General features: G+C 46.9%; 1 protein-coding gene across 1 annotated transcript in view; it reads right to left on the bottom strand.

Moving 5' to 3' along the window:
* RYR2 (ryanodine receptor 2) overlaps positions 1-14,831 on the bottom strand; it is a 2,714,825-nt gene that overhangs the window by 1,800,672 nt on the left and 899,322 nt on the right. The window lies entirely within an intron of this gene.

The following is a 14,831-nucleotide window of genomic DNA, read 5'->3' as shown; positions in this document are numbered from 1 at the left end:
TGCTCCATCCTGAACTAGACGTCTGAAGACCAGGGCTGGATTTATGACAGTAGCTATTGGCTCTTCTGTCGCAGTGATGTATACTTGGTTGTTGCGTCCCCCACCTAAGGCCTCTTGTTGCATTCTGTTTTCTGTCAGCTCTTCTATAGTGTGGCCCACTATATTAAGACAGCATTTCTTGACCTTATCCACTATCCTTCTTTTTAGTGACACTGTATTTATTTTCTCTAGGATGTTGTTCTAGACAAAACCTTTTTTAGCTAGAGGTTTAGATGAAACAAATAGTAGCTCCTGATTTTTTCTGACCTAATTGATCAAATCAAATCAAATCAAATCAAATCATTAACATTTATAAAGCGCGCCACTCACCCGTGCGGGTCTCAAGGCGCTAGGGGGAAGGGGTTACTGCTGCTCGAAGAGCCAGGTCTTGAGGAGTCTCCGGAATATGGAGTGGTCCTGGGTGGTCCTGAGGATGGTGGGGAGGGTGTTCCAAGTCTTGGCCGCCAGGTAGGAGAAGGACCTCCCACCCGCTGTGGAGCTGCGGATGTGGGGGACGGCGGCAAGAGCGAGGCTGGTGGAGCGGAGAAGACGGGTGGGGGCGTAGAAGCTGAGGCAGTGGTTGAGGTATTCTGGTCCCTTGTTGTGGAGGGCTTTGTGTGCGTGGGTGAGAATTCGGAAGGTGATCCTTTTGCTGACGGGAAGCCAGTGCAGGTGTCTTAGGTGGGCGGAGATGTGGCTGTTGCAGGGTATGTCGAGGATGAGGCGGGCGGAGGCGTTTTGAATTCGTTGCAGACGTTTCTGGAGTTTTGCGGTGGTCCCAGCATAAAGGGTGTTGCCGTAGTCCAGGCGGCTAGTGATGAGGGCGTGGGTCACGGTCTTTCTGGTGTCGGCGGGGATCCAGCGGAAGATCTTACGGAGCATGCGGAGGGTGAGGAAGCAGGAGGAGGACACGGCGTTGACTTGTTTGGTCATGGTGAGGGGAGGGTCCAAGATGAAGCCGAGGTTGCGAGCGTGGTCTGAGGGGGTCGGTGCGGTGCAAAGGGCCGTGGGCCACCAGGAGTCGTCCCAGGCGGTCGGGGTGTTGCCGAGGATGAGGACTTCCGTTTTGTCTGAGTTCAGTTTCAGACGGCTGAGTCTCATCCAATCTGCGACGTCCTTCATACCATCTTGCAGGTTGGTCTTTGCGCTGGTGGGGTCCTTGGTGAGGGAGAGTATAAGTTGAGTATCGTCGGCGTAAGAGGTGATGATGATGCTGTGCTTGCGTACGATGTCGGCGAGGGGGCTCATGTAGACATTGAAGAGTGTCGGGCTGAGCGAGGAGCTTTGAGGGACGCCGCAGATGATCTCGGTGGGGTCTGAGTAAAAAGGTGGGAGGTAGACTCTCTGAGAGCGGTTGGAGAGAAAGGAGGCGATCCAGTCCAGGGCCTGGTCTTGGATCCTGATGGAGCGGAGGCGGGTTATTAGGGTGCGGTGACAGACGGTGTCGAAGGCAGCCGAGAGGTCGAGGAGGATGAGGGCGACTGTTTCACCGTTGTCCATCAGGGTTCTGATGTCGTCTGTGACTGAGATGAGGGCGGTTTCAGTGCTGTGGTTGGCTCGGAATCCGGATTGTGAGGGGTCGAGAAGGTTGTTGTCTTCAAGGAAATTGGTAAGCTGCTTGTTGACGGTCTTCTCTATGACTTTGGCAGGGAAGGGGAGGAGCGAGATGGGGCGGAAGTTCTTCAGGTCGCTTGGGTCAGCCGTAGGTTTCTTCAGTAGGGCGTTGACTTCAGCGTGCTTCCAGCCTTCGGGGAAGGTAGCAGACGAAAACGAGGAGTTGATGATGGTCTGGAGGTGCGGGGCGATGATGTCGTCGGCTTTATTGAAGATGAAGTGTGGGCAGAGGTCCGAGGGGGCACCGGAGTGGATTGAGTTCATGGTGGTTTTGGTTTCTTCTGTGTTGATGTGGGTCCAGGCGTTGAGGGTGATGGCTGGGGGTGTGGGTTCGGTGTTGGTCGGCTGGGTCTGGTGTCCGAAGCTGTCGTGTAGGTCGGTAATCTTACGATGGAAGAAGGCGGCGAGGGAGTTGCACAGGTCTTGCGAGGGCGTGATGGCGTTGGTGTTGGCGTTGGGGTTGGAGAACTCTTTTACGATGCTGAAGAGTTCTCTGCTGTTGTGGCTGTTTTTGTCCAGTCTGTCTGTGAAGAAATTCCTTTTGGCTGCTCGGATCAGGAGGTGGTGTTCGCGGGTAGCGTTCTTGAGGGCGGTCATGTTGTCAGCGGTGTGGTCCTTACGCCAGGCTTTCTCGAGGGCGCAACAGGTTTTCTTTGATTCCTTAAGGGTGTCAGACAACCAGAGAGGTTTTTTGGTGTTGGTCTGTCTGGGAAGGCGTCTGAGGGGAGCGAGGTTGTCTGCGCAGTTGGTGATCCAGTTCGTGAGGCAGAGGGCTGCGTCGTTGGGGGTCGGCGGTGAAGGTAGGTTGGTTGTCGATGAGCGTGGAGAAAAGCTGTTCTTCGGGGATTTTGTTCCACTGTCGACGAGGGATGGGTTGAGTGCGGAGGTGGCGGGTCTCGCGTCGGAAGGTGAAGTGGACACAACTGTGGTCGGTCCAGTGGAGAGCAGAGGCGTGGCTAAAGGAGACGTGTTTGCTGGCGGAGAAGATGGGGTCAAGCGTGTGTCTGGCGATGTGGGTGGGGGTGTTCACCAGTTGCTTGAGGCCGAGGTTGGCGAGGTTGTCGAGCAGGGCGGTGGTGTTGGGGTCGTTGTTCTGTTCTAGATGGAAGTTGAGGTCGCCGAGGAGGATGTAGTCTGGCGAGGCGAGGGCGTGCGGGGAGATGAAGTCGGTGATGGAGTCGCTGAAGAGGGCACGCGGTCCGGGGGGGGCGGTAGATGAGGGATCCTCTGAGGGTGGTCCTGGGGTCAGTGCGGATCTGGAAGTGCAGGTGCTCGGCGGCGAGGGGGGTGTCTTCGGTGGAGGTGGTGACGCTGATGGAGTCTTTGAAGACGATGGCGAATCCTCCTCCTACTTGGTTGGTGCGGTCTTTCCTGGAAATCTTGTAGCCTTCGGGGATGGCTATGGCGATGTCGGGGGCCGAAGAGGCGTTCATCCAGGTCTCCGTGATGAAGGCGACATCTGGTGCTGTGGAGTCCAGGAGGTCCCAGAGTTCAACGCGTGCTTGTGGACGGATCGGGCGTTGACCAGGATGCATTTGAGGTGGTTGATGGCGCGTGGGCTGGTGGTCGTGGTAGTTTCGTGGTGGAAGGTAAGTTTGCAGGTGTGACATGCGAAAGGTCCCTGGGTACGTTTCGGGTTAGCTTGGAAGCAGGTGCTGGAGCGCCCTGGGTTGAGGGCGTGGAGGGTGATGGGGTCGTAGCGGTGCTGCAGGGTTTGGGAGTGCTGAGGACCAGGGGTCGTGGCGCTGGGCGCGGGCCAGGCGCGGACGGGCGCAGACGGGCTTGCCTTTGGCGCACCAGCGGCGCAGTCGCACAGCGGTCGCCATAAGAGGGAGGATGGGGGGAGGGGTCAGCTGGGGGCGGGAGGCGGGAGTGGGGCGACGAATGGGAGCTGGGGGGGGCGGGGGCGTGCAGGAGGTGGCGGCGGGAAAGCGGAGGGAGGGGGGACAGGTAGAGGGGAGAAGAGATGGGGGAGGGGGGGTTAAGGGTGGTGGGGGATGAGTTCAGGAAGAGTTTAGGAAGAGAGTTAGGAGGAAGGTTAGGAAGATAGGGGAGGGGGGTTGTAGAGGTGGAGGTGGGTGAGGGTGAGAGGTAGACTGAAAGGATAGGAAGATGGGGGGTTACAGAGGAGGAGGCGAGTGAGGGGAAAGATAGAGAGATAGGTAGATAGGTAGATAGGGGTGTTAGAGAGGAGGAGGCGAGTGAGGGGAAAGATAGAGAGATAGGTAGATAGGTAGATAGGTAGATAGGGGTGTTAGAGAGGGGGAGGCAAGTGAGGGAGAGAGATGAGACAGTAGCAGGAGGACAGGCGCGGGAAGAACCCAGAAGCAGGTGAAAGAAGAAGAAGAGGAGCAGAAGAGGAGCCGAGGACTGAAGACAGAAGAACACAGAAGAAGGTAAAGAAGAAGAGGAGCGCAGAAGACAGAAGAACACAGAAGAAGGTAAAGAAGAAGAGGACCCGAAGAACAGAAGACAGAAGAACACAGAAGAAGGTAAAGAAGAAGAGGAGCGCAGAAGACAGAAGAATACAGAAGAAGGTGAAGAAGAAGAGGAGCGACGAGCAGCAGAGGGAAGAGCCAAGAAGAGGGACAGAGAGGAAGAGGCACACGCAGGTCGCGGTGCAAAGGAGAGAGAGAGAAGCACACAGATGAAGACAGAAGACGGGGAGCAGGAGAGAAAGAAGAGTACAGATGAAGACTACAGAAGAAGAGCACAGAGGAAGAACAGAGAAGAAGAAAAGAAGCAGGAGAGGAGGTGAGTAGCGCGGGGCAGGGCGAGAGGCTGGGCAGTGGGGGGGTACTTACTGTGAGGTAGCTGGGCTTGCTAGGAGGTCTCAGGAACCTGGGCTGGTGGAGCTGCAGCGGCAGGGGGAGCGACCTACCCTTGGGTCAAGGGTCGCTAGCTCTGTCGCGCAGCGGGCGCCATAAGAGGGAGGAGGGGGGGAGGGGTCAGCTGGGGGCGGGGGACGGGAGTGGGGCGACGAATGGGAGCTGGGGGGGACGGGGGCGTGCAGGAGGTGATTGATGAGAATTTCAACCTCTTCCTTTGTAAATTTCTGGTTCCTCTTCCCACCACCACAAGTATGGAGTCTCTAGGTCCTTGGACTCATCTGCGTGCCCTGTCTCCCTGATCCAGCCATTACGGAGACTTCTTCTTGTCATTTACTTTACTCTCCGACCAGGTTTCTATAATTTACATTTTGGGTGCATGGTAAGTGTTGGACTTTTGGCCATACGCATGGTCATCCCTAGTCTTTTTGCCTCCTTCCTCCTGGTTTTTCTGACCTCTCGCTGTTGGCTCTAGGACTCTGAGCACTTTATCCCTGCTGACCAGTGCTAAAGTGCAGGTGCTCTCCCATCTAAAGTTGGTATGATTGGCTTATACCTAATTGGCATATTTAATTTACCTATAAGTCCCTTGTACAGTGGTATCTCTATACCCAGGGCCTGTAAATTAAATACTACTAGTGGGCCTGCAGCGCTGCTTGCGCCACCCACTGGAGTAGACTTTCAAACCTGTCTCAGGCCTGCTAGCGCAGGGCCTGTGTGCGCAGTTTTCTGCCACAGGGACCTGGCATCTAAATTTACTTGCCAGGCCCAGAACTCCCCTTTTACTACATGTAAGTCACCCCTAAAGTACGCCCTAGCTAGCCCTATGGGCAGGGTGCCATGTATGTAGAAAGGCAGGACATGTGCCATATTGCATGGCCTGTCCTAGTAGTGACAAACAGCCTAACTTGGTGTCTCACTGCTGTGAGTGCTGCCTTCTCATAGGATTGCACTAGAAATGCCCTGCCTTAGGTGTAAGGGGTATTGTCTGATTTATGAGGGGTAGCGTAGGCGTGTTTGGTATGGTTGTGATGGTGATAATAAATACTGCTTACTGGTGTGGGTGTATTTTTTATTACTATCACAGAAATGCCACTTCTAGAAAGTGCGCATTTATCTGTGCTTATAATTCTGGTGTTTTGCAGCTTGACTCCAATCCACGTCTGGGCAGAGTGACAGTTGGGGCTTTGTGCATACTTTTCAGACAGCCTGTACACAGGGAGGGTGGAGGTGTCACTGAGGTGCATCTACATACTGAATAGTCTTCCTGGGCTGAGAGAAGGGAGAGGCGGGGCACACCTACATTTGTAAAGGCTGTGCCCTGGCCTCACACAATAGGGTCGTTAACCCCCCACTGATGTTTGGAGCCTGTGCTGAAAGGAGAGAGGGGGCACTCCTAGAACCAGTTGTAACTGGCTGGAACCTCCTCTCCCTACCATTGTAAAACACTGTAAGAACTGACTATAAGTACAGGGGAATTTTCCCCACTATTTGAACATTCTTGGAACTTGAAACTGGACACAGAACGCTGATGAATGGACTCACCAGGAAACCGCCATGGACTGCTGCTGCTGTGCTGACCTGTGACCTGTCTGGTCACTAAGAGGAACTGCCACCATCTGCACCCCTTGTGCTGGCCTGTAGCTGGGCCCACCAGCCCTGTACCTTTTCCTTGATTATTGTTCCCAGGGGCAGGGTGCTGTGGCCCCTGACCCCTGCACCGATCTTCTATAATATTGCCTTAGCGCTTAGGGGAAAAGCGCTCTTGTGGAAATGCTGCAGAAGATCACCGCCGCAGCCCAGGCTACATAATCTTCCTAGCGCTGTGAAAAGCGCTTCGTTAAGATCACCGCCGCAGCCCAGGCTGCATAATCTTCCTAGCGCTGTGAAAAGCGCTTCGTTGAGATCACCGCCGCAGCCCAGGCTGCATAATCTTTCCAGCGCTGTGAAAAGCGCTTCGTTCGGATCACCGCCGCAGCCCGGAGAAGTTAATTGGTATAACGCGAGCATTGCGCGTTTACCAGTGCTCCCAGGGCACGAAGACAACCTTCTTTGTGTTTTTAGGAGCCAGCGCGCTCCTAGCGGTGCCCCCGGGGTAGGGATCGCTCCGAGGAGCGCCCCCGGAGCACCAACAGGCCCCACCTTGGGCCGCAACGTCATCTGGACGCAGAGGGAGAGGAGGACGCCTCTCCCTCGCGTGCAGGAGTCCCGGAGGACTCTCCTGCCATTCCGGGCCGGGCGGCAGCCTCACCGGAGGCTCGCCCTGGCCCCCGGCTCTATTGTTGGCCCCCTCGCGGGCCAGGAGTATTTTCTCTAGGGGTCTCCCGTAGTGGCAGGGCCACGGAGGTCCAGGGAGACCCCAGGAGTTAGCGGGTCCCCGGAGGGGCCTGCGTTTCAGCGAGGAGGGAGCGCGAGGCGCCCCCCTACCAGTATTGGGTGACCTGGGCCCCCCACAGGAGGGCCGGTGAAGGCCCGGGGGGCCCCCAGTGGTCGCGGGCCCCAGGAGGGGCCCGTCAACAGTACAGAGGGGTTGCGTGCCGCCCCCCTCTCCCCCAGGACTCTAAGGAGGCCCCCTCATTGCGCAGAGGAGCGCTGGGAGCCCCTTTCTTCTTTGTCCTCAGGCACGGAGGGTGCCTGCTTCATCAAAACAGGTACTGTCTAAAATGGACCAATATGATGATAATCTAAAGTTCTTTCTACAGACTTTATTAATTATGATGTATTGCCTACCTGTTCCCTGATGCTTTTACATATGTGTGCACATGTTCCTTTTATGGGCATGACTTGCTAATATGTTTGCTAACTTGCCATAGATTTTCTAATGTTCCTACTATGGGCGTTTTATGATATGCTTATGAGAAGTGTTCTAATGTGATAACGTGTTCCTGACTACTGCTTATGTTGCAGAATACTGAGTAACCTGTGTGTTATGTGTGACTACTGCTAGTTTGCAGAGTAACTAATGTGTAACGTTCTGACAACTGCTAAGGTAGCAGGATAGTACTGTTATGTGATGTTGGTCTAATAATTACGTTGTGTACAATACAGTGTATTTTTATATAATCTGGTGTTGTGTTTCCTTTGTGGTGGGGATATTGCGTCACATGTATGTGTGTGTTGTGCAAACGCTTTACGCATTGCCTCCGGGTTAAGCCTGACTGCTTGTGCCAAGCTACCAAGGGGGTGAGCAGGGGTTATCTTGGACGTGTAACTCCCTTGCCCTGACTAGAGTGGGTACGTTCTGCCTGGCTGAGGTGCATACCCTAGCCAACCAGAAACCCCATTTCTAACAGTAAGGTTGTTCTGGGCTATTTGTCATCTAGTTGATGCTAATAATGTGATCTGCATTTTTTTCTGTGCCTGAGGGGGTGAAGTTGTTTTTGTTGCACAATGCAAATGAAATCTGGTTCTGTTCTAAGTAAGTGACTTTCAGCAACTTAACACAGCTGTTGCATGAAGTTTAGAAAATCTGGGCCTTTCAATATTCAATGAAAGAAATAACAGAAGCCACACAGAGAGTTCAAATGTAAGCAAGTTATCCTTCCTTAAGCAGCACACTGATCAGCTGGGTGAATGAGCATTTTTTAATAAAAAGTTAACATTCCCTAAATTGAGTTCTAAAGCACCTCAAATGTGTGGTGCCTTACTTGAAACACTAGTACAGGCCAGATCCTGTAGCGAGTTCACCGGAAGCAGAAACAGAGTTTAACTCTGAGGTCACATCAAAAAAGGAGCGAACGTAAGTAGACAGAGTTCTCAGGCAAAGTACAAAGATGCACAGAAGATAATAATTGAAAACTACAACTTAGACACATGGGTGTTCACTGTTCCCAACATATTGTAGCATATAGGGACTCCTCTTTAGTTTCAATTTTACCTCACACCTGAATGTCCTTTGTAAAACTAAACGAATCAAAGAACTCCCAGTCCAGAGTCATAATCCTCCTGCACATAAAGACAACAACATTAGACCCTGGTAATCTTGTCAACTACTAGCCCAACACGCACATGCCCTTCATTAGAGAGATTATTGAAAAAGCATTCTATGTTCAACTCCAAAAACACACAAATGCTAATCATTTATTCGTCTCGCTTTAGTCCAGGCTTCAGCATGGAGACTGTTCTCTTACACAGCGTAGACGATGCCATACTGACTACAGATGAAGATGTCCCCTGCTCTCTTGATATTGCTTGACCTCTCAGATGCTTTTGAAACAGTCAACTATGCTACCCTCATCCACATCCTGAAGGACAGAATGGAATTCACTGGCAATGTCTGTCACAGATTCTCCTCCTTTCTTTCTTTCTTTTCAACAGACACCAACTTGCACATTTGCCCTCAACGGTAAAATCTATGTTCCAATAGATCCCTATCATCTGGGGAGACCCCCAAGGCTCCATAACTTCCCCTGTCTTTTGCAGCCTCGACATGGAGAATGCAGGGGCTTTAGTCACAAATACTAGCATCAAAATTCACCAATATTCAGATGATACACAATTTTGCTTCACATTTTTCTCATCTCCAGTCATCCAAGACAGAATTCCTGTTATTTGCTTCTGGTTTGTGATGTCCACACACATACGCCTATGTTTTAGTAGTAAAATGGGGGAGGAATGAGTGAGTAGCTGGAAAATGAGGACTGCTTACTATTAAATGGAAGGGGTATAGGGAGATTTAAAGAGGAGTTAAAGGAGGTTACATTGAGTTTTAGGGAGGGACATGCTCCTGCCCACAAAAGAGTAAGCTCATTTCTATCCATAAACTGTCCTTCTGCATTTACTAATGCCAACAAGGAGCCAATATAGAGATGTACTCCAGGTTAGACCTAGAGTAAGTTAAACACTACACAAGGGCAGCTACAAAGAGAATCCCATAGAAAATGTTAAAAAAATAATATTTCTTGTTTATTTATATGTTTTTGACGTTTACAAAATGTATTTAATAAAATAAAGAAGAAAGAAGAATAACAAATGATTATTTTATTATAAAATATGCAATAGTCTTTTAAAATACAAAAAAAAATGTGACATTAATATTTTTGCGAAAATATTTAAATTAAGTTAAATTAATTCTAGGCATCTCTTTTAGTAATTTTTAATACATAATAAATAAGTTAAGACATTATACTGCAGGTGGTAATTATTAAATACATCATTTTCAAAAGATCAAATGTAATATATTTAAAATAATTAAATATTTAATGAAAAATTAAGTTAATAGTGCTGTAGAATGTTTTTTAAATTCTGTTCTACATTTAAAATAAATGTAGAAAAATAATTTACATTATTATTTATAAAAAAATTGCTTACTTTTTTTTAAAGTTTAATACACGTTTTTAATTCTACCTATACTTCACCTCTGTGGCAGAGACCTTTGGGCTGCTGAAACCATCATGGAAAGTCTGGCAGTAATGGGAGTTGTAATCAGCCAGGCAGCGCTGAGTTCAGCGCCTCCCTGGCTGAGTACAACTCAGCCCTCCGTCATGCTGTCGAGAACCATGTTTCCGGCGGGGATGGCGGTCCCCTGGGGTGGTCTGCCCTCCAGGGTTGTAATTGGGTGGTCGGACCGCCTGGAGTGTGGTAGTCCAACAATCAACGTAACTGTGGCGGTCCTTGGACCGCCACACTGGTAATGAGGCCCTATGTATCTAGACACACATATAAGCATATATGGCGCATGGTAATGACTGTTGCAAAAGGAAACATTACTTTCCTGTAGGCTGGACTTAAAGCCTAGACTTTGTTTGAATCAAAGTTGATACTCTCAAAGATTAAGACGGATGAAGTTCCTGTCTGAATAGTGAATATAGGTACTTGGGAACTAATGGCCGTGAAGGCCTCAAAAGTATCACAGGGCCTGCATTTCCAAAAGGAAAGAGGAATAAACAGAACAAACAAGAAAAACAACAAGGACATTTCCTAACCCCACTAACACGAGACCCTAACAGCTTCACTGCTACCTGTCATATTGGAACCGTTAATCAGAAACGCCAAAATTGACACCCATGCGTCACAATGCATGTGCACGGATGTCAAATGCATTGGTGGCCATTTTGGGATGGCTTTTCTGTAATGAAAATCTAATTCCAGGATGCCTCCCCTCTCATCTGCATACGTCCGCATGCATCATGACACCTGTGAGCAATGCATGCAGAGTGATGCAGAGTGATGCTTTGGCACTTTTTTTTGGCATTAGCTAATGTCAAGGCAAACAATCCTTTTAGAGGGGACCCCTAATGGCTTTATGACTATTTGTTTAATACAGTTTCATAGCAGTGAAAGTTAGCAATACATCAGCTTTCGATAGAATTTGCAGCTTCAAAGGAAACAAGGAATGACTGACAGCTGTGTAGCTTTAACCTTAGCACACGCGTTTTTCAACTGTCGCGTTCTGGATGCACATCAGTTTCTCTGCTTTTTACAGTTACGAAGCTGAGACTTCCATCCCCTGTACCTTCCTGTCATATCAGTCTGAACACCCACAGGTCAAGTAGGCTAACCCGGCAGCTTCCCAAGTAAACACAACGTGCTTCTGGTATCAGAGACAACAGGGAGATAAAGAAGGAAACCACCCCTTCCTTCAGTGTTGACTCACAGGGAAGGAGAAAAAGCAAAAGGCTAGGCTTTTAACTTCTACTACATTTTGAAAGACAAAGGTAAATGTGTAAAGGTGAAATTAGAAACGTTATTACTAGGTTAATAATATTGATTTATTCTATCCCACCACATGTTGTGTAGCATAACATGTAGCTTTCACTCTTGAGTGTATTTTACAAAAAAATCTGTTAAAACATACATTTCGGTAAAATGGATAGCTCCAGAGAAATGGTAATAAGAAGCCTGTCTAGTATTTTTTGGGATTAAAGTTATTTTTGTAACAGTTCCAGAATCTACACATTGCCAGAACAAATATCTAGATTTGAGCAAGAATGGTAGTGTTTCTCAAATTTCATGACAGGCTGCTACCAGAAGCCTGCTAAGTCATCACCATCTGATACACTAAAAGGGTCTATTCACTGGGATACCATGCATACACACAAACATCTTTGAGAAAACATACAAAGGCTTCTTCAAAACATTTATCCATCATTGTCTACAACGTCTTACTATTACACATCTGCTATTACGTATGGAATCATTGATCATAATCATTGTGTCTGTATAGTGCTACTAAATGAAACTGGGGAATATCAAGTCTGGCTTTGTTCTGTAGACTCGTGAAATCATTCCAAACAGGTGCATGAAATTGATTTGATAGACCCCTGCTAGTTCTTTCATTTCAAGGAAAAAGACCAGACACCTGCCTTCTTCCACTTTGTGCATGGTGGTTCAAGACCTAATTTGTTTTTGGACTTCACAGGTTGACAAATTATAGAATTTAAGGAGGTTTTTGCAATATGCAATAAAGTGATGCTTAGTCATGCAAATATGTGTGAGGTAGGGTCAAAAAGCAAAACAAGGAAGACTAGGTTAAAAGTAGGGGACAGGATATTGCTATACGAACAAACAGACATAATGGTCAGTGACCAAAAAAGTGCTTTGACTATGGTATGCTTGGTTACGGGTAGCCAGTGAAGATTGTTAAGCCAGGACAAGATTGATGAGCTGGCAGACCTAATAATAGTCTGACAGCAGAATTTTGAATGAACTGAAGGTTTTGAATAGGGATTTTTGGAAGACTATAATATAAGGAACTATAATAGCCTATTCAAGCTATGGTAATAGCCTGAACAACTATTTTTTTGTAGGTGATGGAACGCAGATGGATGACTTTTATTGGCATCCAAGAAAGAAAAAAATAGGATGCAGTCTTTATTAATTTGAAAGAAAGGAAACAGAAGCTCACATTCAAATTAACACTTAAATTCCTAACAGAATTTGAGGAAAAGTGCAGGAGACCCAGATCTCAGTGGCAGCAATTTGCCATCTAGAAGTAGCTCCTAGTATAATAATGTCTATAAGCAAAAAGAAAAATTAAGTGAAATAGTGGGGTCATATAAGGATTGAAAAGAGTGTGGCTCATGAAGAACTCAGGGGAACAAGTTATAGGTTTAGGCTGAGAGTGAAAGGGAGGGTGGTAAATAGACTGAGATTAGTTGTTAACGAATGACATTAGCCATTGAAAGGTGTTTCATGTGATACCTAACTGAGAGAGGGGTTGAAAAAGAACAGACAGAGAGACGGAGTTAAAAGCGGCACCTAGGTCCAGGAGGATCTTGGCAGCACTGACACCCTTACCTAAGAGGAATCTTAGGTCATTAACCACAGATAATAAGGATGTTTTAGTACCATGTAGGGGATGGAACCCAAACTGATGAACATTAAGGAGCTGGCTAGCTTCAATGGTCATTGCATAAGTTACTTTCTGACCTCTTTCTCAATTATGTCAGGAAAAGGAAGCAGGGAGATGGGTATGTGCTTAGCACAGTGGTGTATGCAGAAGGTTTTCTCAGAAGCTGAGGTGGTTTCTAGGCAAAAGGGACTTGAAAAGCAGCAAATTAAGCATTAAAGACCAAAGTCAAAACAGGGCAAATGGAATAAAGATGTGGGCTCAGCAGGGGTCAAATAGGGATCCTGATTTTATTGACTGAGCCAAGATAATGATGTCAGAAGTAGACAGGGGAGGAAATTAGTCAAAGGAATAGCAGTCTCAATTGGCAAGTCATGGGAATATTATGAGGTGATCAGAGTGCTCAAGTGATGATAGTTACCATGAATTTTGTGTGAAAAAGTAAGATAATTAGTTGCAGAGTTCTTCTAATGAGATATGGTTTAACTAGAGGTAGGGGGCTTACTGATGGCAGTGGTTATGGTACAGAGCCTGGCACAGGCAAGGTGCTGTGCACCAACCCCGCTCAGAATGGTCAAAGGCTAGGAGCTGTGGGGGTTGGCTGCAGGGCCTGAATTCGGGGCAGGCCCTATGGCCACTCTCCAGGCATTGGTAATTAAGTGGTTTCAAAATGCATATTTCACAGAAAAGAAGTCTAACTGTGAATTATTTCCTGTAATTCACAGCACTGCAATCATTTTCAGGATATATAGTTTCCCTAAACACACACAAGTTAAATACTGTGGACCCGATTCACAAAGGTAAACTTAGACTTTTGGTCTAAGTTTAGACCAAAAGTCTAAGTTTATGACTTCTCAGTTTACACAAAGGTAAGTTACGAGCAGTATCTTCACGCCCACACTCGAGGTGGAACATCTGCACTGCCAAACCATGAAATAAACATATAGAAAGAAACTTTTTTTTAGGAAATTACCTGTATCTAGCTATATAATATTACGTGTGTAAGACGTACAGTCTAAGAATCTTTGTCAGCCATGGGCTGGTGTGACACGGTGTAACTAGGAGTGTGGGTGTCCCCTGAGGAAAGCAGTATAATTGATTTTTCATTATTATGAATGCAATTTACAGCATGTGACACATGAATGTTTTATATACAGTTATTGATTAAGGATCACAAATCATTAGTGGATGAATTAACATATTCTTATTACCCAGATTTAGTTTGTTAGATAGATGGGTAGATAGATAGATAGATAGATAGATAGATAGATAGATAGATAGATAGATAGATAGATAGATAGATAGATAGATAGATTTATTTTTATGTTATAGAACTCATTTCTGTGGTTAATACTTTATTAACATACATTAAACTAAATCGTAACAATTTAACAATTAACAAAAAGCAATAGAATAAGAAAAAATTGAAATAAAAAAATTCTGAATAAATGAATGAAGTAGTCACTTAGCAGGTCAACATTAGGATAATCCAAAATTATAGATTTGAAAAAATCGAATTCCAAACTACGGTCAACAGTGTAACATATTAAAATGTGTTGCTAATTAGTAGTTAGTACTCCAGTAGGGCTATTAATAACAGGTAACCAGTATAGCTTTCACCTGTTCCCAACATCCATTTCATCCTTCACAACAAGCACTGTTCCTATGGACTCCACTGTCCTACCATCACCTCCTATCTGCTTCTTTTAAACACATCCTCCTCATATCCTTCTCTCAAAATGTGCCCCTTTCTTTCTCCTTGTAAATGTACCAGTCAACACACATCAAATGTTAGCAGGTCCAAATCTACCTTCATTTAAAAAATGATTAACAGGGTGCCTACAGCTTGTATATCAATCATGATATACCGAATATGAATTCTGTCCTCATCCCCAATACAGTTTTATCTTGGGTGTGCCTTTGTATTCTAATCATTCCTCATGACATTCCTCAACATCTAAGCAGAATAAAAAAAAAACAATTAGGCCCTGCTAAACCTTTTAATAAATAACTCTCTGGGGCTAATGGAAAATGGGTAATGTTGCACAGAAAGATATCAA

Source organism: Pleurodeles waltl, chromosome 5 (assembly GCF_031143425.1).
Source record: "Pleurodeles waltl isolate 20211129_DDA chromosome 5, aPleWal1.hap1.20221129, whole genome shotgun sequence".
Classification (NCBI taxonomy): domain Eukaryota; kingdom Metazoa; phylum Chordata; class Amphibia; order Caudata; family Salamandridae; genus Pleurodeles; species Pleurodeles waltl.
The sequence above is the reverse complement of the archived record's forward strand: the minus strand, read 5'-3'. Positions and strand labels throughout refer to the sequence as shown.